Source organism: Varanus komodoensis, unplaced genomic scaffold (genome assembly GCF_004798865.1).
Source record: "Varanus komodoensis strain SLA01 unplaced genomic scaffold, ASM479886v1 scaffold8, whole genome shotgun sequence".
Taxonomy (NCBI): Eukaryota; Metazoa; Chordata; class Lepidosauria; order Squamata; family Varanidae; genus Varanus; species Varanus komodoensis.
The window spans coordinates 8,322,055-8,346,501 of record NW_025336481.1 but is presented as its reverse complement, the minus strand read 5'-3'; the positions used below and the strand labels follow the sequence as shown (position 1 = coordinate 8,346,501).

Sequence of the window (24,447 nt, the reverse complement as noted above, 5' to 3'; positions counted from 1 at the left end):
CAATATAAAATGTTAAAACTACAGTATAAAATGAAAATATTGATTAAAATAAGAATAATTGAAATTAATGTACAAGAACAGGGCACCCCTCCAACGCAGACTGAGTGCAGAATTTCTAGCCTGTGCTATTAGGCTGCTCTTGTTTATTTCCTTTGGGTTGTGCATGTGGAATTCCCGGTGGAGCTGCCTTCCGCAACTGATAGATCTCCAAGTTTTCAGGCAACCTGGGCAGGAGATCTTCCACATATGTTCTACCTGGCACCAGGTTATGGAACCTCTCCTCCATTTGGGCAATGAAATGTGTTGGCACATTTAATTTTGGATATGACTCCGTTGAAAAGTCTTCTGTACCACTTCTCTTTCTGCTGACAGCTCAGCTTTTGTCTGCATCATCTTATCACAGACACATGAAACATGGGTGTGTAATCCTTTTGAGTAATGAAATGAAGACAAACTATTGCTGGAGAAAAATGTTGTGTGTGTGTGTGTGACAAAATTAATCCAATTCAGCTATGTAGCGATTTTGAATTATATCTGCTTGAAAAGGGCAGGCTATCAAAAAGGCTGTTAATATGGTGGAAAATTATATTAAAAGGAAACAAGACAAGATTTGATTATATCCCATTCAATTATACTTGTGCCAAGTGTATTGATTTGCTTTAAATGGAGGGCTGAATATGAGCTAAGAATCAAAACCAGAATCTGATCTGATTGACAAATTTTAGCCCTGAGGTGTGAGAAGAGAGTGCTCCTGTGCATGCACAGAGTATACTGAACATCTAAGTCCTCTGCCCTACATCTTCTGCTGTCATCCCTATATGACACTTGTCAGATTCTTGCGAGGCTAACATATTCAAAGATCGTAAACTGCCTTATAAAGCAAGCCTTTGCCGTGGTTACACTATTGCAAAACTCTCCTAAGCAAATTCATATTCTAATTTCCAGCTTACAGGTAGAAACAAAGAGCCTGAGAAAGGATGACTTACCCTCAAGGTTCCCCAATGGCTGCATTCACACAATATGGCAAACAGACATGATCTTTTGCCTGAATTTACCAGTCAGAAAATCACCTGGTTGACCTGGGCAGTCCCCATGCTCTCCTGTCCACCCTCATGGCCTTGCCAAGCCTCAGGGCAGCTGCTGTGAGCAAAATCCCCATCCTTTTCCCATCCCTGCCCATGGATTGCAGCAGCCCCTTCCTGATAGGCCCAAGTGAACCTGCATTCTGAGCCACTTCAGGCCCTATAAATATTTTTAGTAAATGAAAATAAACAGTTTTGCCACCATTCCCCCTTCTCTGCCCATATATTATTCACTGTCTCCCTGTTTCCAAAAGTAAACAAGGAGACAGAGACATCACTTGGACAATGGGAATAAAGTAAGCAATGGTGCATTGATAGGGTGTTGAGGACAATAGAGATTGAAGGCTAGAAGTGGCCACTGCTGCAGCTACTTTGCCATGGGACTCAACTATTGTGTTTCTATACCAGCAATGCTAAAATGGTGATTCTGGGTTCAGATGACCAAAGAAGTTGCAGCGAAGTGCAGAAACCTCAACACTGGCTGTTGATTCTCGCCGTAGTTTCTGAAAATTAATTCTACCAGCCTGGAGCTCTGGAACTGAGTCTAGATAACATAACAGGCCCACAACAGTTAATTTCAACATGTCTTTTCATGTTGTGCAAACCTACCCCATATCTGACACAGGAGAAGACAGTCTTCCAAGTCAGCTGGTCGTAGTGGTATGAGTTCTATCCACCATCTTTAGCAGCCTCAGGATAACCTGATCATCGGCAGAAGATGCATTTCCTAACAGCCAGGGGAAGATCCAACTGCTCAACTTCTTGTCGTGCATTAAACATGTATTCACTGGGGCCTAGTATATGCCTATAGTACGTAGAATGAGCTGGTTCAATCCTGAGCTGGTAAAAGGTATCATGTCATTTTATATGGCAAGTGGGGGAAATCCATCTTTTTGTGAGTAAAAGCCAAAAACAAAATACCTATCTGCAATAGGAATCTAACAGAGCAGAATGAAGACAAAATTTCCTGGATTGTTTTCCAACTTAACAAATTATTTATTTTACTTGGGGAAACAGCTAAAGTGGCACACACCCCCCAACTTAAATTCTAAGATGGCACAGTCTTGTTCTCTCTACCATCTTAGAATTCTAAAATCCCCTTCTGCATTATCTGTAGGTCATGCCTGAGACAAGAAGAAAATAAACACTCTTGACTTGCCATCATGGACCAAAGGACTGATTTAGCTGAGCCCGTCTGTTCCCATTCCAATTAAGCATTGGGGTGATTCTTAACAGACAAGCGCTGGGACAACCTAGCTGGCATACGTACTGGCAGGTGATTACCACACTTACAGGTCCAAGGAGGACAAATACCCTGCTACCATTTGTACATTACTGTAAGGACAAAAGAGGATACGTTTGCAGAATATTTGCATATGCCGATTTAAATGTAGAGATACACACTTAAAAGTAATGACTAAAATTGACATAGCATGCATTGGCTCAAGAAGCACTCTTCAGAAGTGCAGATGGGGTGTGTGAATCGGTCCTTGAATGTCTGTCATGGATCCAACCCACCCAACAAACCATCTTCAGCTGGTTTTATTCTTACGGAATGTTTCTGGGTTCTGAACAAAGTCGATTTCAAAATTAAAATGCCACATTTCATGTTGGCAAAAGGGACCATAAAAGTACCCCTCCTTCTCTGATGTCATTTCTATTCTCAACTTTCTTCTTCCTATTTTGACATACTTGGGCAGGGGGTATAATTACAACCATGTCTAATTAGGCATAGCTATGTAAATTTAGCATTTCTACATGATTATAAATGTCAGGAGTGGCACAGGCAAGACAGGAAAGTTTGGAGTATCTCTTTTGTACCTCGTCGAAAACGTCTTCATTGCTAATCCTATTCATCTGCAGTTGCGGTCTAATTAGAATATTTATGGACTAATAAGTAGGTGAACAAGATACTCCAGTTCTCTTCCAAAGGTGAGAAAAGGCATTCATTAGAAGCAGTGTTGTCTGTTTTGATTAATGTATAGTATAATTATCAGTGTGCTCTTAGACATTCTCCTGAGATTTATTTCAGCTGCAAATGTTTAAAGTAAGTTTTGCAGCATTCTGTTCAGATAGATTTCTGTCCAATATTAAGAGAACAAACATTTGCCAAATCCTCCTATAGGGAAAATAAATAAATTTGTTTTGGAATGTTGGAACGTAGTCTCATGTGAGTGAGGCCAACGCAACATGCTGGTCCATCCCAGTCAGAGCAGTGAAGAGGACCCCGGTGAGATAGCCAGTCCATTGCTTGAGGTAGGAAATAGAAAGTTAGAGCACATTCAGTAGTTGACGTGCCTGGAACCCTTCAGCTGGGGAGTGGAGTCCTGCTAGGCCACCGGTTCCATTGTCAACCTGTTTTTTCCACCAAGAAGTTCCTCATAGTGCTTAACTGGAATCTGTCCTGTTGTAACTTACGCACATTATTTCTGCTTCAGCCTTTGGGGGCAGCAGAAAACAGGTCTTTGCACTTTTCTATTCAACAATCCTTCTGGTATTTAAACCATCAACAGGTCCTTCAGCAGATGAGTGAATTTGAGCCTAGAACATGAAAGCCCTGACATTCACTTCCACAGAATGGAAACCTTTCTTACAAGTCAGCTTATGGGAAACACATTTTCTCATACTGAAGAAACTTTGGGTATGGGTTGCATACCAAGACTGCCATCATCCATTCCCAGAAATGTATCATTATACTTGATGTAGCTGGTCAGGGGCATAGAAATATCTATAACTATAACCATGCAACTCATGTTTACCAATATGCATGACACCTGTCACTTTAAAATTGTAACAGTAAAAAATTAATTAACAAAAGCTGGATCATTCAGCCTTCACATTAGAAGAAATTATATTTAGGCATCAGTTGTACAAAAGTAAGATAAATATAGCTGTATTCCATTGCTGATGGATATCATTAAGAGCCATTATCAGCCTTAATTAATATATTCATATTATTCAAATGCAGGTAGATTTTTTTCTGTCAAGATAAGAAAAGTAGAGTACTTTTCTCTTTGTGCAATATGAAAAGCAACTGATGCTGAGAAGGATACTTCAGGAAGGTAGAAAACTTAGAAACCCATCATATCTGGAATGGATGAATTGGCTAAAAAGCTTGTCAAACAATGAAATTAATTGTAGAGTCTATTTCTATTTTATCTCTATTTTCCTGATTCACTTGTTTGTGGAAACAGAAGGTCTCCTTCCTTAGGACACGTATTCCCCTGATAGAGCATGTTCCATGTAAAAAATATAGCAGGGCTTTGAGATATTATAACTGCTCCAGCAGCTGCCGTTTTCACAATCTGTTCCCAAGGCAATCCTAGACCTAGCTACCTGGAAGTTAGTCCTAAGCTGAGCAAGGCTTATCCAGGTAAGTGGGTAGCAGACTGTAGTCTCAAACATGCAAATATAGCAAATGGTATATTCCTTCCTGGACATTTCCACACTTCAAATTGCAGGTGGGGGAACTGCATGTTTGAGTGCTGCCTAGAGATGTACAGAATTAAGCTTGGTGTGGCGAAAGTGGATTGGAAGACATTTCTCTCCCCCCTCCCCCTCCCACTGTAGTATTAGAACCCATGGTACAGAGATAGACTATGGAGCTCATGCCCATAAGATGTCATGATGGCCACCAGTTTGGATGGCTCCAAAAACGAATTGGACACATTAATGGAACAGTTCTCAATGGCTACTAGTTCTGAAGGCTATAAGACACCTCCAGTATCAGTGCTTTTTTTGTAAGAAAAAAGGTGCCAGAACTGATGAAATTATTTACCTTTCTCACATAGTCAATCACTGTACACACACCCACACACGTCAGTTGTGTAACGAAACATAATGGTCACCGCCTGCAGTAAGCACTCAGCGTGCGACCACACGACCAATCATAAGCCGAGCAGCGCCACAAGCCGAGCAGCGCCATCACAGCCAGCGCGGACGAGGCATGCATGCATCGGACTCGACACACAAGCAGCCCGCTTGCACCGTTTTAATGATTTTGCTGCCAACAGGGCAATTCAAATCCACATGGACCAAACATCAAATTTTCAAAAGTTACTTTTAAAGCTTGGAAAATCCGTCGAAAAAAGGTGCCGGAACTCCATTCCAGTGCGTTCTGTGACAAAAAAAGCACTGCGAGGCAGAGTGGCTGCGTTGACCAGTCACTGGAAAGCATGCGCAGGATGGTGCTGACAGCTCTGAAAGAGGAATGGAGAAATTCATGGAGGAGGAAGCCATCAATGGTTGCCAGTTCTTATGGCTGAGTGCTAAGGCCAGATTAGAGGCTAGGGTACCTGGGGGATAGTATACCATTGCATGCATGTCCTGCTTGTGGGTTTCCCAAGGGCAGCTGGCTGGCCAGTGCTGGACTAGATGGACCTTGGTCTGCTCTAACAGGATTCTTCTTATAGGCCTACATTGTGCTAATGCTCGCATAAGGAGATAAGCCGGAGTGAGGAAGAGAGGGAACACTGCCCAACCTTCTTCTAGGTGAAGTAACTTCCAGTGTACAAAGAGGACTGAAAGAAAGCGAGAAGAGATCAAACACGTGACTTCAGCCTCCCCAACTCAGGCTGGACTTTAAGCAGCCTTCCACCTCTTGCGTACGTCTGTTCCACCTTGGGCCTGCTGCTGCCAAATCTAGTATAGCCTTCCCCATTCTGGTGCTCTCCAGATGTCTTTGATGGGGATGAAGCCCAAATCCTTTGGAGGGTATCAGACTGGAGAAAGCTGATCTGCTATGATTCTGAGTGCAGACGCTGCCACATGGCTGGATAAAGACTATGGGCATGTGAACCTGTGTAGTGGCATCACCAGACAAATGTATATTGGGTTTCACAGACGAGACAAAGCGAATTGCAGGGAGGCTGAGCTTTGTCCCATAGGTTAAGTTCCACAATAGTGCTTCCACTCTTGACATATTGTTGCGAGGATGGGCAGAAGGAGGAATACTTTCAGGGATCTCTTAGAGCGCTGCGCCTCTGGCTGCAAAGATTCAGGATCCTGTCCAGCTCTGTAATTCTTGATGCTAAGATTTTGTAAGTGGAGATGTCCGCGTCAGCACTCTTGGGTCCCTTAAGACCTAAAAAAAGATAATTGCTAGCCAGGCGCATTCTGGGGATGTGTTTCATCTGGAGCTCGGATGGTCCAAGACGGCATGAGGGATGGTCAGAGATGATTCACCTACTTTGTCCACCCATCTAAGCAGAGAGAGCGGAGACGTGAGCAGTGTGTGTGCCTGGGAAGGCAGTCTGTGCTAAGACTAGGACTGAAAGGGGGCAGATTGCTGGCTCTGTTCTTGGAGGAGAACCTATGCCATTCCCAAAGGGTAGTGATGGAAAATGGCAATCTGTTGGGATGTTAATGCTGTGAACCCACAACTTTTGCTCAGCCTGAATATACGTATAAATAAGGCAGCACTGCTATAGACACTAGGCAGAATCTGAGTGGCAGTGGGTTATTCTGGATTCTCCCTAAGCTGAGCTTAGAGACTGTGCTGCAGCCTCGGAGCTGCAAACTGGAGCCTCTCCTTATTGCCACTCAGAAGGAGTGATGTGAGCTGCTCTCTGGAGTAGAGAATGCAACCTCAGGTGGCAGCAAAGCTGAAGAGGTAAGAGGAGTGGCCAAGAGGAGACTAGAGACACCTGTGTAGCACCTATCTAGTCAGCCAAAACATCATCTTGCTTAAAACTGGGAGTTTCTTTAGTTGCAAAGTCATGCCCAACCCATCACAACCCCATGGACAACATTCCTCCAGGCTGTCCTGTCTTCCTCCATCCCTCAGAGTATACCCAAGCTCACGCCGACTGCTTCAGTGACTCCATCCAGCCACCTCATCCTCTGCCGTCCCCCTTCTTCTTTTGCCATCAATTGTTCCCAGCATTAGGCTCTTCTCCAGGGAGTCCTTCCTTCTCGTTAGGTGGCCAAAGTATTTGAGTTTCATCTTCAGGATCTGGTCTTCTAAAGAGCAATCAGGGTTGATCTCCAGAACTGACCGGTTTGATCGCCTTGCAGCCCAAGGGACTCACAGGAGTCTCCTCCAGCACCACAATTCAAAGGCCTCAATCCTTCGGCGCTCAGCCTTCCTTAGGGTCCAACTCTCTGGCCATACATTGCAACTGGGAAAACCATAGCCTTGACTATACGCACTTTTGTTGGCAGGGTGATGTCTCTGCTTTTTAGTATACTGTCTCGCTTTGCCATAGCTTTCCTCCCAAGCTGGGAGACTTACCTTTATTTTTTAAAAACTTTAACGAAAACCAACTTCTTCCTCTGTTAACTTAAGCATGGTTAAGGTTGCACTCTTACCACTTTAAAATTAGAATCTATGTGTGGGAAGCGCCTTTCCTTCAAGTAATCGCTGGGACCCAGGCGGCCCCGTTCTTCCCCCTCTAGAGCCATGGATGGAGCACTCTGGTTCAACACACATTCTGTGTTGACCCACATTAAAAAGTACTGGCTGAGAAATAAAACACCACAAGGGATTCCAGGCAAGGAATTTCTGTGGTTCAGGTAGGTTAGTGCTTTCTTTTCAGCTGCCCATGGATATATTTCAAAACCTGAACTGGGCTGAAAATTGCTACTAAAAAAGAGTGTTTTTTTCCCTCCCTGAAACCACATACAGCCATCTAAATAGGAAATAAGGCCAAAACCGGCAATGTTTGTGAGACTAGATGCCTAAGAAGAGAGCGCCCCTTTCACCCCTTGGATATAGATGCGACTGCAGCATACGATAAAGTTAAACATATTTCATGCTTTCACCTTTTTCCCTACAGGGCAACAAATCCACTTCATAAAAACCTTGACACATGCTTTTATCATCAGTAGCAGCTTCTGCTTAGGAAGACCCTGGACCGGCATCTCAATCCCAGTGCATCTGACCCAAACAGAATGTTCCCGCTAGGTCAGGATGGTGTGGAGTGACTTGAGAGCTTTGCTAAGATAGAGCATTTTCCTTAATATTTGCAGAAACATTTTACCCAGCCATGGCGACATGCAGCATGAAGTCTGTGGGATTTCTTCAAAGCATCCCTCCCCAACCCTGTGCCCTCCAACTGTGTTGGACCTCACATCCCATCATCCCTCACAATTGTCCATGCTGTGGGGGGATGAATGGGAGATGTCCATCCCACAAAATGTAAGGGGCACACATTCCCCAGCACTGACATGCACAGAACCAAACCTGGCTACTTCCAGGTAGGGTTTTTATAATGCAAGTGCCCTTCCTCATTCACAGAAATGGGCAGGGATTCTGGATGGATACCTCTTCCATTTTTTATCCCTTCCACATTTTCTCACCACTTCTTTTTTCTTACTAATTGCCATCCATAGGGAGTGATCCGGTGACTCCTGGAGGGCACCTGGGGGCATAGAATTCTTCAGGTTCCCAGCTGCATGGTCAGAGACACTGTTCTGATTTTCAGAGCTGGGAATCCGCTCTCCCACCCTCTCCCAGAGAAGTCAGCCAGCTGTAAGCCAAACCTGTGTGAAGGAAACAGCCGTAGCAGCTAAAGATCTAGAAGCAGAAACACAAGTCACTTGTTGGGTCTGAAGATGTACAATTGTACATCAATTGATGATGGGACAGCTTTGCTCTGGAGAAGTTTAGGAAGGGACCTTTAAACGCTCTCCTTCCTGGTCTGTCCCCGTGTTTGGTTCTCTCTGAACGCCGCTACATTATCGAGACTCAGTAAGCAAGCTTTAGACCCAGCATGCCCAACTCAGAGCCCCTGGAGATCAATATGCTCTCTGGGTGGTTAATGATTTATGCAATTCAGTTAAATACAGTACAATAATGCATCAGAACATTTCAATGCAAAAGTTAAAGCAGCATTTAAAAGCAGAGTGGAGCAAGCACGACACACTGCAGCCCCTCTTCCCTGCAGCGGCACCCACAGCCTTCGTTATAGTGTCTCTGGGGTGGGGAGCAGGTGGGATGACCCCCCCTTGATGGAGCAGTGCCTCCCCGCCCCCCGCAGCAGTGTTGGGGTGGAAGAGTGCGGACTTGTTCTATTCATGTTAGGTCCCCATCCAGCTTAGAACCGTGACCTTTTCTTCCCTCACTTAATTCTGATGGCAATAGTGTGTGAATGCCTGAAGAGGAATCCATCACAGGCCGCCACTTGTCTGCACTGCATCTTTGATATGCTTGCTAAACTCTGCGCAGGCTTATCACTTAAGCCAGATGAAACAAGCTGGAAGGATCAGGGCCACTTTTTACATCTTCTTTAAAAGGATCATAAAAAAGCCCTACCTCTCTGCATTGCGTTTTTACACCTCTGCTATAAAACTACTTACACACTCTTTCCTTGAGCATTTGTTGCTTGCCAAGCTTTGGATTTCAAGGGGGGGGAAATACAGATTTTGTAGTCAGGCTGTAAACCCCCTGAAAATAGATATTGCTGACATGCAAACTTAATGATAGACGCACAGTTTAGAACGCAGGGCCTTGTGTCATCTTTGAAGAATGAGGTGAATTTAAAGGCGCTATTTAGGTGCGAACAAATTCTGTGGATTTTAACAGTGTCAGTTTTTCATATTCAGGTCTAGCGCTTTTTTTTTTTCCTCTAGCCATTTTCTCTGACTTCTGCTTGAAAGGAATAGCATCCTTCTCAACTAAACAAACCCAATAACCAAAGTGATGCCTTCCATGCTCACCTTCTGCATCTTGTAATCTGCAGCAAATGCCTAATAAATACCTTGTTTTCCCTTTTAATGTTAGATTTGGTAAAATGTTGTGCTGTGCACCCACTGAAACTTGGTAGGTTTCTCACAGATGCGGGCACACAAGGGTGGGAGAAAGTACATTCAAGATGTTCCAGGTTTATAATCAATTTAGTTAGAAGATTGCCTAGCACTCTTTAAACCCACTTTGTTCTTTGTCAAGAGAAGTGATTGGGTTGAATCAATAAAAGAACAGGGGAAAGGACTCTGGAATAATCTGGTTTCTAGGAAAGTTTCTGTCGAATAGATCGCTGTATTCAACATTTTAACAGCAAGCTAATTATGAGGAAACTACTCTCTCCAGGCTTCAGTAAATGCATTGGAAAATCTGCCAAACAATTTGTTAATGACTCTTCTTGCATTCTTAGGGCCACATTCATGCTCAAGTTTAGACAGAAAAAAGTTTTGCAACTCCCAGGATCCCTCAAACCAACTCTGCTGGCTGGGGAATGATAGTAGCTGTAGGTTTTTTCCTATCTAAATTTGTATATTTTCTATACTGCCCAACAGCTGAAGCTCTTTCGGTGGTTCACAACAGCACATTAAAATACAGTATAAAATACACCATATTAAAACATCATAAAAAGTTTTCAATAGAACATTTAAGACAAAATTTCAAACATATTTAAAAATTTAATAACTAGAAGAAAATATTGATTTGTTTATTATTATTATTATTATTATTATTATTATTATTATTATTATTATTATTACATTTCTATGCCGCCCCTTGCCGAAGCCTCGGGGTGGCTTACAACACAATAAAATACATTGAAATACAATAGAACATAATAAATTACCATTAAATACAAAAATACAAAAAATACGAATAACAAATAGCAGGCCTTAGTAGACTAATTAAATACCCTGCAGTAGAGGACAGACTTCACCAGGCACAAAAAGACAGTAAAGTTGGCACCAGGTGGGCCTCAGTGAGGAGCTTGTTCCACAACTGCGGGGCCACTGCTGAAAAGGCCTTGTCGCCATGATCCAAGCCTCCTTGAGGTGGCAGTCAGAGGTGGGCCTCAGGACTTGGTCATAGTGTCTGGGGAGATGACGGTCAGGAGACATCTGTCAGGTATGCCTGTCAGGTATGTATCACGGTCCCAAGCTGTGTAGGACTTTATAGGTTGAACCCAGCACCTTGACTTGGGCTTACATAGTGCAAGCAGGGCAGAATTTGTGTTCTGTGATCAGACCATCTAGTCTGGCCACCACATTTTGCACAAGCATCTTCAAGGGAAGCGCCATGTAGAGTGTATTGCAATGATCTCGTTTAGAGGTTACCAGAGCATAGATCACTAATAAGCTATCTCTGTCCAGGAAGGGACATGCTTGAGCCACTCTGAGCCACTGAAGCCACCTGGGCCTCAAATGATACAGATGACTCAGGAAACATCCCCAAGCTATGAACCTGCTCCTTCAAGGAGAGTGCAACCCCATCCAGGACAGGCTGGATTCCCTTCATCTGGTCAAAAGAGCCAGTGGCCATCAGCATCTCATTCTTGTCTGGACTGAGCTCCGGTTTGTTAGCTCTCATCCAGTCGATTGTTGCAGCCAGGCATCAGTTCAGCACACCCGCTTGCTGAAGATGAAAAGGAGAGAGAGCTGCGTGTCAGCAACATATTGATGACAATGCACTCAAAAAGTCCAGATGACACCACCAGCAGTCTCATATAGATGTTAAATACCATGGGGGACAACACTGATTCCTGAGGAGCTCCATACTGGAGGATCCAAGGGGCAGAGCAATATCCCTCAAGTGCCACCACCAGTCAAGCTGGTGGGGAGAATTTGGTGCAAGCAAGGAGGGTACAGGCTGCAGGGCAGCCTCTGTGCAGGGGCTGAGCTTCATATGGAGCATCTCCTTCCATATGTGCCTGCCCGCTCCTTAAGATCTGGGGCAGAGGCCCTTCTCTGGGAGCCCTCACTGAAGTTGATTAGGAGGGTGACTACCTTAGAGAAGGGCCTTCCCTGCAGTGGCACCCCAATTGTGGAATTTGCTCCCCAGAGGGGTTCACCTGGTGCCGTCGTTTTGTTCTTTTCGTCACCAGGCTAAAACCTTTTTATTTCCTCAATGTTTTAAGACTTGGTTTTTTAATAGGGGGTTTTATTGTTGATTGGAAAATTTCTATTAGGATGCTGTGCTTTATTCTATTTTGTCTTTTTGAACCGTCCCAAGACCATGGTAAGGGACGGTCTAAAAAAGTTTTAAATAAATATAGACAATCTGCAGATCCTGCTGCAGCCCAAAATTGTAAGTAATAATAATAATGCCAGGTAAAGGTGCCTGGTGGACCTCCTTTGGACTCTTTTAGTGCTCATTACTGCTACAGAACACCAAAACAGCCAAAATTACCCTGTAAACTACCAAGCTTTGCCCCTTTTGGTATTCTGTAACTGCTCTGAAAGCCATTTTTTAAACTTTATTTCCATTTATTTTGGGGAGGTTTCAAAGTTGCCCAGCTCTGCTGCAAAGCTTAACGTACTCCTGATAGCATCATTTGGTATGCAATGGAGCTTAAAAACCTCTGATCTTGCTGTGCACTGATCAAAACCTAGCTGTTGACATAGCCATTCCTAGTGATCTGTAGCTTTGTTTAGCAATAAAGAATTAGTTTTGCAGACCCGGTTTATGCTAGCAGGGAAACAGCAAATTCAGAGGCCTCCAGGCTTAGCCAAGCTCCCACCTAGCTCACTGGGAACGTGATGGGACCAGTAGCTTTGTTGTGGCCTTCAGGCATAGATTGGCACATAGCCACCTCCAACCTTGGCCTGGCCCTGAAAGCACCGATTTGATTTCACACAGAGATGTCTCTTCCACAGGAGTGTTTTGAGAAGTTTGCAGGAGACCTTGCTTTATTCTCCAACTTATAAATGTAAGCACTGTGCATTATCAAATGGCATTTCCACAGCCAAGGTTTGAAAATGCATGTATACCACGAAAAAAAAAAGAAAAATGAATTGATTCCTCGTGAAACTCAAATTGATATTTACACATCACTGTTCAGCAACCCATAATTCAAGAGCTAAACCCTAGACTGCAGAAAAAGAAATCTAAAATATTGCAAACAAAGCTTAAATCTATCTTTTAAACAACCACAGAATTGTGTTAAAAGATTATTTAGGAGTTAGACTTTATGGCGTCAAGGGCAAGATAAGTACCTAAGATAGATCGAAATGTCATATATTGAACAGCTGCCCTTTGTAGGCACTGCACAAGAAATCATAAATTGTAAATCAGATGGATTATTTCATGTTGAATTCACATCCATCCTGGTGCTTTGATGCCAATCCCCAGCAGAGAGGATGTGCGGGGAAGAGAAGGGAGGATCTCCAAAACCTTACAAATGTGTTTTAGTATTTGTTGTTTTCTTCTCATGCATCTGCAGCAGGCTGCCTGTTAAAAAATAAAATAAAATCTGCTTTCCCAGGGATGATATTTCGTATTACCATAAGGCTGGTATGGGGAGAGAGAATAGATATTTTACTTAATATATTTAATGTGATACAACATGTAGATATATTTAGGAAACGGAAAGGACATGTATCAGAGATGTTCAACATATTTTAATTGATCTAGCCTTGGTGATAAAAGTTCTGTTTCTTTTAATCATACTCCAACAGTGCTTTCTTGTGAAAAATGTATATAACATTGTGTACAATTTATATTCAACTTCCACCTGGTGTCCTTCAGACATTTTGGAAGATAGGAATCCTGATCATTGATCGTGCTAGCTTGGGCTGATAGGAGTTGAAGTCCAACCACCTGAATGTCATCAGGTTGGGGTTAGGGCTGTTCTTCTGGACCATGTTTAGGCCACAGGTGCACTTCTAAAACATAAAAACAGCTGGACAGCTGGACAGGTTGTCTCCCAGGGATGATATTTCATATTACCATAAGGTGGGTATGGGAAGATTTCTACAGGAGTGGTGGAGCAAAGAAATCTGACCCAGAGACAAGTAATGGGGAGCTTCCCCTTCTACTTTGCAGATTTGTTTGTTTGTTTGTTTGTTTGAGACCTTTTAATATCATCCACTACTGAGGTCTCGAGATGGTTTGACAGTAGACAGAATAGAGCAAAATAAAACACAGCATCCTAATTAATTCCTAGCCATAAAACCCATATTAAAATGACACTCAAACCTTAAAATATTGGAAAAATAAAAAGGTTTTAGGCTGGCACTGAAAAGAGTAAAGTGATGGCGCCAGGCGAACCTCTCTGGGGATATACAGAAGGGGAATAGAATTGGCTTGCTTGCTTACTTGCAATTGTGCAACCCACCTTTCCATCTTAAGGAAATGTCCAGGGACGCTTGCAATATCATTCTTTGATCATTGTGCTAGCATTACTGCTGGCTGAAGGAAATGCTGCTGAATGCAAAGCTAGTGAATGGAATAGCAACAGCAATATGGAAATTGTTTGTGGATGAGCTGCCAACCTGGCCTGTATCACAGAGCTCAGGATGGATGAGAATCTGTCCAAATTCTGACCTGAGGAGTGAACAGGTAGAGTCTTATGGGTTTACCTTGATTCTGCCTGCCTAGCTAGGTGCCCCAACCTTTGTGTTTGGAGTGTGAATATCTGAAGGTGGATATTTAGGACAGAATATTCATCTTGCTGGCTGTCTCCTCTCAACTGTCAGAGACAATCTTGGGAAGTGGGACTAGAGTTCCTCATGCAAGGGACTTAAATATACATGCTGAACTCACCCTATCAGAAGTGCTTCAGAAGTGGTTCCCATGCTCGCAATTCTATCTTGTATGCACTCCTTGAGATGCTGGTGGTGGAGAGGGCAGGCACTGTGAGTGTCCGAGAAGCCAAGAGCAAAGCCTCCAGGAGGTTAGGCTCTTTCACTAATCTGGTATCCTAGCAGGGTCACCTAAGGTGGGATGTTCAAAACAGGCAGCAGACTCAGACCCGTCCACCCTCTGCAGGAGCAACTGTCACTGTAGAAGCAGAGAATGGCTCTTTCCAATGGTGACTGAAGTCACCAGGGTTGGATGTGAGCAGGAGCAGTAGTTGAAGGCAACGATGGCAAAGGACCTTTCACAGGCCACTGCAGGGATGCTAAGCTAATTTTGGTTAGTACTGGGTGGGAGGCAGCAATGGTAGAGCATTTCTGACTATTTCTTACCTTGAAAACCCTGTGATGAAGGAATCCAACATGAATCAAGAGATGGTGCCAGAAGATCATTGGAGAGGTGAGACTGGTTTGCTCAACCCTTGCCTGACCTGAGGGAAAAGTGATGACTCGGTGGTAGAGCCTGAGTCTCAGATTCAATGCCTGGCATTTCCAGGTAGGGCTGGGAAAAAATCCTGCTTGAAACCCTAGAAACCCAATACTGCATTGACAATGATGTATTAGATAGGCCAATGGTTTGTCTCAGTGTAAAGCAGGTCTCATTGTTCCTCAAGGTTGCTTGAAGCTGGAGACTAGCTGAGTAGGTAACAACAGCTTGCCATCCTGCAGGAAGGTGCAGTTACATTATGCCTCAGAAGATCCTTCTCGAATCCTACCATGTTGGATTGTTTCCACCCAGTATCCAATATTCCATTCTTTGCCAAGAGGCATGTCCTTATGACAGTTCCTAATGTTCTTAGAAGAGAGATGTTATATTTAGATCCATTTCAACCTGGCCTAATGCCTGATCATGAGATGGGAATGGCTTTCATTGCCTCGGTAGATGATCTGTACCAGGACATGGAGAGCAGAACCAACATACCTCGTTGCCCTGCTGGGGCACTCCGCATCTTCCAGTGCCGTTGACTGCAGTGGTTTCCTGGACCACCTGGCCAGGATGGGACTTCTGCACAAACATGTTGCCTCTGAAAACATCAGTGTTATGAACATGAGTCCTTCCTGAATGTTTGCAAAATGTGGGCTTCAGATCCTGGTGCCTTCTGTCACATGCATTAATAACTACACGATACCAAAGGCCAAGGGACTTTCCCAAAGCAAGGCTGTGACAAATCATAAAGACACATTGAAATGGTAATTTTCTGAATGGCTCAATAAAATCAGCATAATATACAAGCATGAAAATGTTAGTGTTTGGGGAGGGGAACTTCCAAATTTCTCACATATTGGGACATATCTCACTGGTGATTTAATTAGAGATAGCTGTAAAGGCTTATCTAAAATTGCTATCCCTTATGAATCCCGGCTCTAGACATTAAAGGAAAACAGCATTTTATCGCACCTCCTATTTTTCATTAGGAACCATTGGGGTATTCTCTGCTTTCAAAACTTCTTTAAATCCCCAAACAAATACACGGGGTGATTTTGTTCTGATCTGCCTTGGCCCTGTATTTTGACTTTGGGCTAAAATGGCACTACGTTGCCAAGTTCAGTAGAATGTGCTAATTCATACATGACCCATTTTCCTAAAACACAAAGCCCAGTACTAAAGAAGGAACATAGGAAACTTATTCCGAGTCAAGCCATTGGTTCACCTCGCTTAGTATTGTTGACACAGATTGGCAGCAATGGTTATGCAGGTGTTTTTCCAGGCCTATATGGGATCTCACCAGAAATCTATGTGCAAAGCAGGTATTCTATCATTGACACCCACGGCTGTCAAAATCAACAAGAATTGCTACACTAATGGTCAGCAACTGGCATTCCCTGTCCCCATACTGGCTTACTTAGTGGTGCCAGCTGGGCCCTCAGGAAAAAAAAAAAGGAGCAACAACCTAATTTGCATTTCCAGAATCCAACTGAGTTGGGGAAAGTGCAGAGAAGGGCAGTTAAAATGATCAAGGGGTTGGAACAATTCCCCTACAAAAACAGAACAGCTGGGATTGATTGGCACGGAAAAGGGCAAATAAAGGGAGACATGATAGAGATGCTTAAAATTATGCATGGTGAGGAGAAAGTGGAGGCATTTTATTCCCTCTTCCAGTATACTAGAACCTGGGGTCACCCCATGAACATAATTGGTGGGAGTTTCAGGACAGACAGAAGGAAGGACTTCTTCACACAGCACATGGTTAAGCTTCATTGGCCAGTGTCATGGAGGAGAAGGCTATCCATGGCTACTAGCCTTGTTGCCTCATGTGATGCCTCTGCTACCGGAAGTGATACACTTGCATACACCCATTGCTGTGGGACTTGGGCCAGAGAAACTCCTGTGCCCATCCTGCTGGAGAGGTCCTGTGGGCAGGTGTTTTCTACCATGTGAATGGAGTGATGGCCTGGATGGGCCATTACGCTGATCCAGCATGGTTCTTTTAAATCCTTATGCTCCAGGAGAATTACAGGAGAGCATTAACTGTGGGGAGGGAGAGGTTGGAAGGCAGCTTGTGGTACAGGAGAACTCTCCTTCACGCTCTGCCCTTAAGAGTGTGTGTGTGACTTGACACTTGTTGTTCCAAAGACACTCAGAGATGCCTTATCTTGCTCCACTACATGGATACTTGTGTCAATAAATAACAGGCAGTGTTAGCAAGAGCATCTTCAATGAATTACCTGGATTTATGTATTTTTAAAGAAGAGGAGGGGGAAAGAAAAATGGCAAGAGGCTGAAGTTCTTTTAGAAAAACAACTATGTTACACAGACACTTTCTGATTTCTTATCATGGGACTGCTGTCAGATGTGTTTGCTCTTGAAGCGTTCTTTGTAGAGATACAAAGAGATACCCCAAGAAAGCAAAAGTTGGAATGAATGGGTTTCAGGAGGGAATACAATGGGACTAGCAGCTTGAATTTATGTATCTATGCTCAGAGGCAATTCCTGCTGAATGCATGGGGGATACTGTGCCTATTAATTAGGAACTGGACTCCTGCCTGTAACAGCAGTCCTCAAACAGGTAACACCATGGAGGGTTTTTGAATGTTAGATGGCTTTGTCAGGGTAAGTGCGCAGAGAACTCTCACCTTTGTGTCAGAATGATTTTTGTAGCTGAGATGCCCTTCCTGCGCAGCTCAGATTTCAGGTTCAGATTAAAGTTTGCATAACAACATCACAAGGCTCTGAATTACTTTTGATGGAGAAACCATACCACTTTTGCTGGGCCCTAGCTAGAGGCAAGGCAATAAGACAAAAGCAGCGAACGGCTCTGACATTCCCAGTTTGTTCCAACTGATACATCTGTAAGTGATGACCTCGGAGCCCAAAGACTACTTTGTAGGGGTCCTCCTGAAACAAGGCAGAATAGAAAACTGCTGACTTCAAATGGAAGGAAGAAGCTGCACAAGAAAACCGCTTGATGTCTTGGTTTTTTGATGTGAAGGAAGGAAGGAGGATTTCTTTTCTCACTGTTATGGATACTGAGCCTCAGAAATTGTCCCAACCAGTGGAGATGGTTCTGCCATCCAGAACACAAAATTTTCTATTTCTCACCTCAGATTGTATTGGAACAGTGACTGTAAAACCTAAGCATTGTCTCCATGCACTGGTCCTCCCAGCGTTGGAAGGCACATCTGGAATTTTGAGACAGAGCCATGGCAAATGGGTGAGATGGTTTTTGTCACATGCCACCAGGTCATCTCCAATGTATAGCGACCGTATGAATGAATGCCCTACAAATTTGGACTCTATAATAAGCTTGCTCAGCTCTTGTAAACTCAAGGCTGTGGCTTCCTTTATGGAACCATCTCATAGCTGTTCTTTCTTTTCTTCTGCCTGAAACTTTCCCCAGCATGATAGTCTTCCCCAGTGAGTTTTGCCTTCTCACGAAGTACATAAAGTACGACAGCCTTGGTTTCATCATTATTGCTTCCAGGGAAAATTCTGGCTTGATGTAATCTTGGAGCCCCTTGTTTGTCTTTCTCTGAGTCCAGGATATTTGCAAAGCTCTCCTCTAGCACCATGCATCCCTTTTTTCCCTCTCCACTGCCCAACTTTTACAGTTATTTGTAGTGATCAGGAACACAATAGAAATTCAAGGATGATTGTGGTCTCCAGTGAATATCCTTATACTTGATTATCATTTCTAGTTCCTTAAGTGCTAGCCTTTGAAGTCTCCCTCTTCTAATTCCTGGGTTGCAGTCTCCTTTTGAATTGATGACAGAACCAAAGTATGCAAAATCTTGCATAATTTCAATGTCTTCTTTGTGGACAGTAACATTCTGTAGTTCTTATGGACTTCTGACTTTTTGTTTTCTTCGTGTTCAACTGCAGTCCTGCTTTTGTACTTTCTTTCACTATTATCTGGGTCATTTCAATGTATTGTTTCTTTCTGCCAGTAATATGGTATCTTCTGCATATCTTAAATTACCTGTGTATTTTCCATCAATATTCACTCTTTCTTCCTCTGATTCTAATCTAACTTTCTTTATTATAAGTTCTGCATATGGATTGAACAGATAGGGAGATAAAATGCACCCTGGTCTGATGCCTTTGCCTATAAGAAACCATTCTGTTTCTCCATATTCCGTCCTAACAGTAGATTTTTGTCCATGATACAGGTTACACATCAGAACAATCAAGTGCTGATTTGACAATCAACCTCATTTTGTCAAGCTGTCAGATTCTCCAAATCATCTATACTGATCTTTTGACATTCTCTGGAGGATTCCACTAACCAAAGTGCATTTGTAATATGATGCTGAATGCACCTCCCTTTTCAGACTCTAGCTTGCATGTCAGGAAATCCTTGCTTCAAATACGCTAAAATTCTTTGCTCCAACACATTAAGCATCACTTTACTTGCACAGGAAATTAGTGCAATGCTCCTATAGTTGCTACCATCTTTGGAACCTCCTTTCTTGGGGTTTGGAATGTATATGGAATATTTCTAGTGTGTGGGCCATTGTTTTGGACTAAAGGAAATTTGTCCAACAACCTAAGAGCAAGGTAGGAGTGGGGCATGAGTTGTAAAGCACAAATGAATTATTTTGAATCCAAATAAATTAGTGCTGGAGGGCAGTCCTTCAGTTTGCAGCAAACCTCCCTCCCAGTTTAAGAAAACTGGTGGGGTACAGAGCATGGCAGGTCCCACATTGGGAATTCCTGCTGCAGTGGATTAGAGGAAAAATCTCTTCTGGGTTCAATCCTATGCGTGTTTAGACAGAAAAAGACCCTCAGGCTGGAGCTTGTAAACTTTTTATCCATCTAAACATGCATAGAATTGCACCCTCAGTCCACCCTTCTGTATGAGAAGTGTTATGCCAAAAGCTTTTGCTTACCCATGGAAAGGGCATGAAGACGATATGTGTCCTTGTTGTTATTCAGAGATGCACTGGCTCTGCACATGGATGTTCCATGTAGTTATTGTGACCAATGTCCATGCACTGTTTAGCAATAACTACTCGCCATTACCCATCAATGCAGCCCCAAGTCATAGGAAACACCATAGTCTGTCAATCATGTGACATACCAAACCAATATGTGAAAATCTCCCTGGACTGGGTTCTTCCTGCAGGGTTTATTTTTTGCATTACCAAGTAGGCACCAAAAACAGGTACACTAATCTGTTTGTGAGTCAATATTCTTCTCCTTGGCTTGAGTTGCGCTCATCCAGTTATGCCAACAGGTTTGCAGTATTGAATGTGTTTCACAGAGTGATGTTGTGGTGATTCCATCTGCAAGATGCAAAAGGGCATAGACCTCCTGACTCTTGAACAGGTGTAGACAGGAGTCAAGCTGCAGCTGCTGACATTCTCTCTTCTCGACCAACATATAGGAGCCCTGCCCTCTTTTGCCTCTGGCCATGCTGGTGGATCTCCAGTTGAATCGTTTCAGAAATAAAAACCGCTTTGTCTTGTGTGCCTGATGATGCCTGTCAGTGGCAGATGGGGCACCTGAGGTTTCAGAACCAGAGATTCCTAACAAAGGAGGCACTTTCAGATGATAAGATCAATAAGTACTTTGTTGCAAAGGGAAGTCCTTCCCTTCTTAAATCTCCACATCAATATTACTGACTCATGTAATGGATTGTCATCTGCCTAAGTAAACTCACTGATCGCAGGTATTTATGCTTATTTCTCTGAAAACATTCGTAATATCCCTTCACCCTTTTTTATTTTGGTGTTTGTCTTGCAAGAGGAAAATAGCACTGGCTCGCTCTCTCTCTCTCTCTCTCTCTCTCTCTCTCTCTCTCTCTCTCTCTCTCTCTCTCTCTCTCTCTCTCTCTCTGAAAACAAAGCACCACCACTGAGTTCTATCCAGGTGTTTTTAACACAACAAAACTCACAGCTGAGTAGCTCTGCATAGGATTGCACTGTAAATGTACAACCCACATTACATCCAAGCTCTTCCTCCTGGTGTCCCCATTTATCATATGTACATTAACCTTTCCTCTAAGGGAGCTTAGAGTGGTACATGTGGAGCTTATCCACACAACAGCTCTGTGAAATTTGACAGACAGTGACTTATGCATCCTTGGTTTCCCTAAATGGATGATTTCTGCAGAAAACTCTTTCTTGGGGCTTATTATTTTCAATCAAAGTTGTGTTGCCCTCTTTGTACAAGTGGCAAGTGGCAGAAAGCCAAGGAGAGAGCTGCACATTCCAGGAAATGAGGCTGCCACCCAAAATGGCAACCATGATTTGCTTTCAGCCATCCAAAACGGCAACACTGATCCAACATTGCCTTCACTGTAGTGCACTGTACCTCCACCTGGTGCCCTCCAGTTTGTTTGGACTTCAGTTCCCATCAGCCCCAGCTATCATGACCCATGGTCAGGAATCATGGGAGTTGTGGAAAGCATCTGAGGTCGTCAGGTGGGTGACGGCTGCTGCAATGTAAGATGAAGCTTCCCTGCATGTTGCTCTTGACCTCTGATTCACGGAGGTACGTAGTTGCTGCAGTGGTTATAATATATATTCGCTGGAGGGGAAAAGCCAGCAGGGGGCTTCCCCATTTGGCAAGAACCCCATGTGGTTTGTAACATGTAGCTCCACCCCAGGTGACCCAACCAAGTGAGCATGCGGTTTTGCAAATATGCCCCAGCCTTTGACACCCACACCAGTGCGTAGGGCAGTGGGGGAACGGAGGCTGGAGCCACTTTCCCAGCTCAGGGGTAAGGTGGCGTCTGGAGTGGCTGGTGGCTGCTTGCCTTGCTGAAGGAAATTTAGCTGTTGCTGTAGCCAACTGAAGCCCAGATGTCAGCAGGGGAGAGAGTCATCTGTCCCTCCCTCAACAAGTCCTGGTAACCCATAGAAGGACAGGGGAGCAGAATGTGCCCCAAGACGTTCTGCATTTGCAAGTGAGAGGGAGATAGCTAACGTACAGCTCTTTCCTCTGTTGTGACAGAGCAGGCAGTGGCAGGAAGAAGGAAAAGGGGAGTGCTTCCCTCTCTCAGGACAAGTGAGGGTGAGCTGCATCCATAAAAGCTGCTTTCTCACTCTCGCTCTCTGTCTGACCTTTCCTCATTCTGGAGGGAGCTTGAGCCTCAAACACCGATTCTGATTCAGAAGAAGCAGCTTTAGAGTCAGGTCTAGCCATAGGAAACCTCCTACTGCTGAGTGAATGGAAAGGAGATGAGGTGCTTGTGGGTGAGACAGCCTACAGGTATCAGTGGAAGATTTGGCCTTGATGGAGGTCCCTGTATCATCCCTGGGAAGAGGCTTCAGAGGGAGGTCTCTGCTGAAGCAGGTACTTCAAGGCGGCCACCAGCAGAAGTGAGCTGGGCCAGTCGGGCACAGCACTCACGTGAGGGAAGGGTTGTGTGAGGAATCTGTTTGGGGTGGGAATTTGCCCAGATTCCCTGGGCTCAGCTCCCTGGACTCCAGGCTGCTTTGACTCAGTCGTGAGTCTGAGTGCCTTGTGAGCATACGCAGCATTTGCTCAAAGCTCACCAGGAGCCAACCCTCCTCCTTCCATGCCATATGCAACAGCCACGTGGAAGGAGTTTGCCAGGTGCACAGTCTTCATCCTGTGAGTGTTCACAGGCTTCCTCCTGGCCCGGCCAGCTTTCTAAACCCAAGCAAGAGGAGAAGTCTTAAATGCAAGAGGGGCCGGTTCCATGGAGCTTTGATGCATCCCTACCTGAGCGCCAGCTTTCTTCTCCAGGAGAGAATGCCTGAGAGTGATCCTTGCACTTGTGCAGGCGTCTGGAGCCCTTGCAGGAGACAACACCCTGAAAAGCTGGAATGCTTGCCACCTTCCTCCAGACTGTGAGCTTTACAGGATTTTCTTTGAGAGCTGCACTTTCAGCATTTGCCTTCTGCTTGAGATTTCCCTGATGTTACTTTTTGCCTGGGACTTTGCCACAAACTGTTTCTGTGGATTTTTATTGCCTCCATAAAGGCCATTAGCTAATTACTGGAAGTACTGCAATAAATGGTTTTGTTGAGACTTTCACTTTGACTTCAGGAAGCCAAGTTCTCTCTCTCTCTCTCTCTCTCTCTCTCTCTCTCTCTCTCTCTCTCTCTCTCTCCCTCTCTCTCTCTCTCTCTCTCTCTCATCTGCTCTTGATGAGGCCTGTTTGGGAGTTAAAACCAACTGTGGCAGGACTTCAAGGGGAGGCATGTTTGGTACCCAGGAGGGCTCACATACCAGTGGGAGCCCACTGACATGGGCCCTGAGACTTGCTTCTTCACATACTTCTGACTGTGGCCCAGCGGGGATGAGAAAGAGGAGCAGTAGATACCCCAGCCTGATAGCTCACTGACCTTTTGCTTGTCCAGCAAGCTAGTCGTAGCAAGGCTGAGAAAAAGGATAAGGGGCATTTGCCTCTGCGAAAAGCCAGGTTCTCTAGGGAGGGGTCTTTGGGAGTATCTGGAGGGTGAACAGTCATCTCAGAAACCTGGACCTGGACCGGGATATGGCTTCAAGCTGAGGAACTAGGGCTACAGTTAAAAAGAGCCAAGCTGGGATCCAGTCCAGCAGTCCATTTGCATAGTGAAAAGGTAGATGGGTACAGCAGTTCCCCATGCCCAAGATCCCCAGCCACTGGTGTACAATGGTGTACCACCTCTGAGTTAGCATGTGGCCAGCATGGCTAGCACTAGCCATTGTTAGCCTTCTCCTCCATGCATTTGTCCAATCCCCTCTTAGTGCCATCCAAATTCGTGGCCATCACCATGTGCTGTATCAAGAAGTGCTCCCTTTTATCAGTCCTGAATCTCCCACCAATCACATTTGAGGGGTGACCCCGGGTTCTAGTAATGGAAGAAGAAAAATGCCTCCTCCTCCACGCCATTCCTAATTTTAAGCACCTCTGTCATGTCTCCTCTTCTTGGCCTTTTTCTAAGCTGAACAATCCCAGTTACGGTAACCGTTCCTCTTGACCATTGTAGTTGCCCTTGGCGGTGCTTTTTCAAACTCAGTACTGTCTTTTCTCAGGAATGGTGCCCAAAACTGTACAAAATATTCTAAATGCGATTGCACCAAAGATTTGTATAAGGGGAATATGAACTTGGCCATTTTATTTTCAATTCCTCTCCTAATCATGACTACCGTGGAGCTTGTCTTTTTTGTAGCAGCTGTGTACTGGGTCAAGATTTGCACTGAGCTGTCCACCACTACCCCACAATCCCCTTCTCGCTCAGCCATGGCTAGCACAGATCTCATCCGCCGGTACTTGGAGTCTGGAATCTTTTTGCCGCAACGTGTGTTCCTTCCTTCTCCATCCAGTGGGTTTTAATGACTGTTTGCTATTCATTCCAGTACACTGAGCCAACTGTCATGGGACTCGCCACCCTTCTGGGATCCATGCTGCATGTTTCACCTCGTACGGAGCCCTGTTGT

At 44.3% G+C, this 24,447-nt stretch overlaps 1 protein-coding gene across 1 annotated transcript in view; it reads left to right on the top strand.

Annotated features, from left to right (window-relative positions):
• CDH4 (cadherin 4) overlaps window positions 1-24,447 on the top strand; it is an 859,900-nt gene that overhangs the window by 760,720 nt on the left and 74,733 nt on the right. The gene's annotated exons all lie outside the window — the stretch shown is intronic.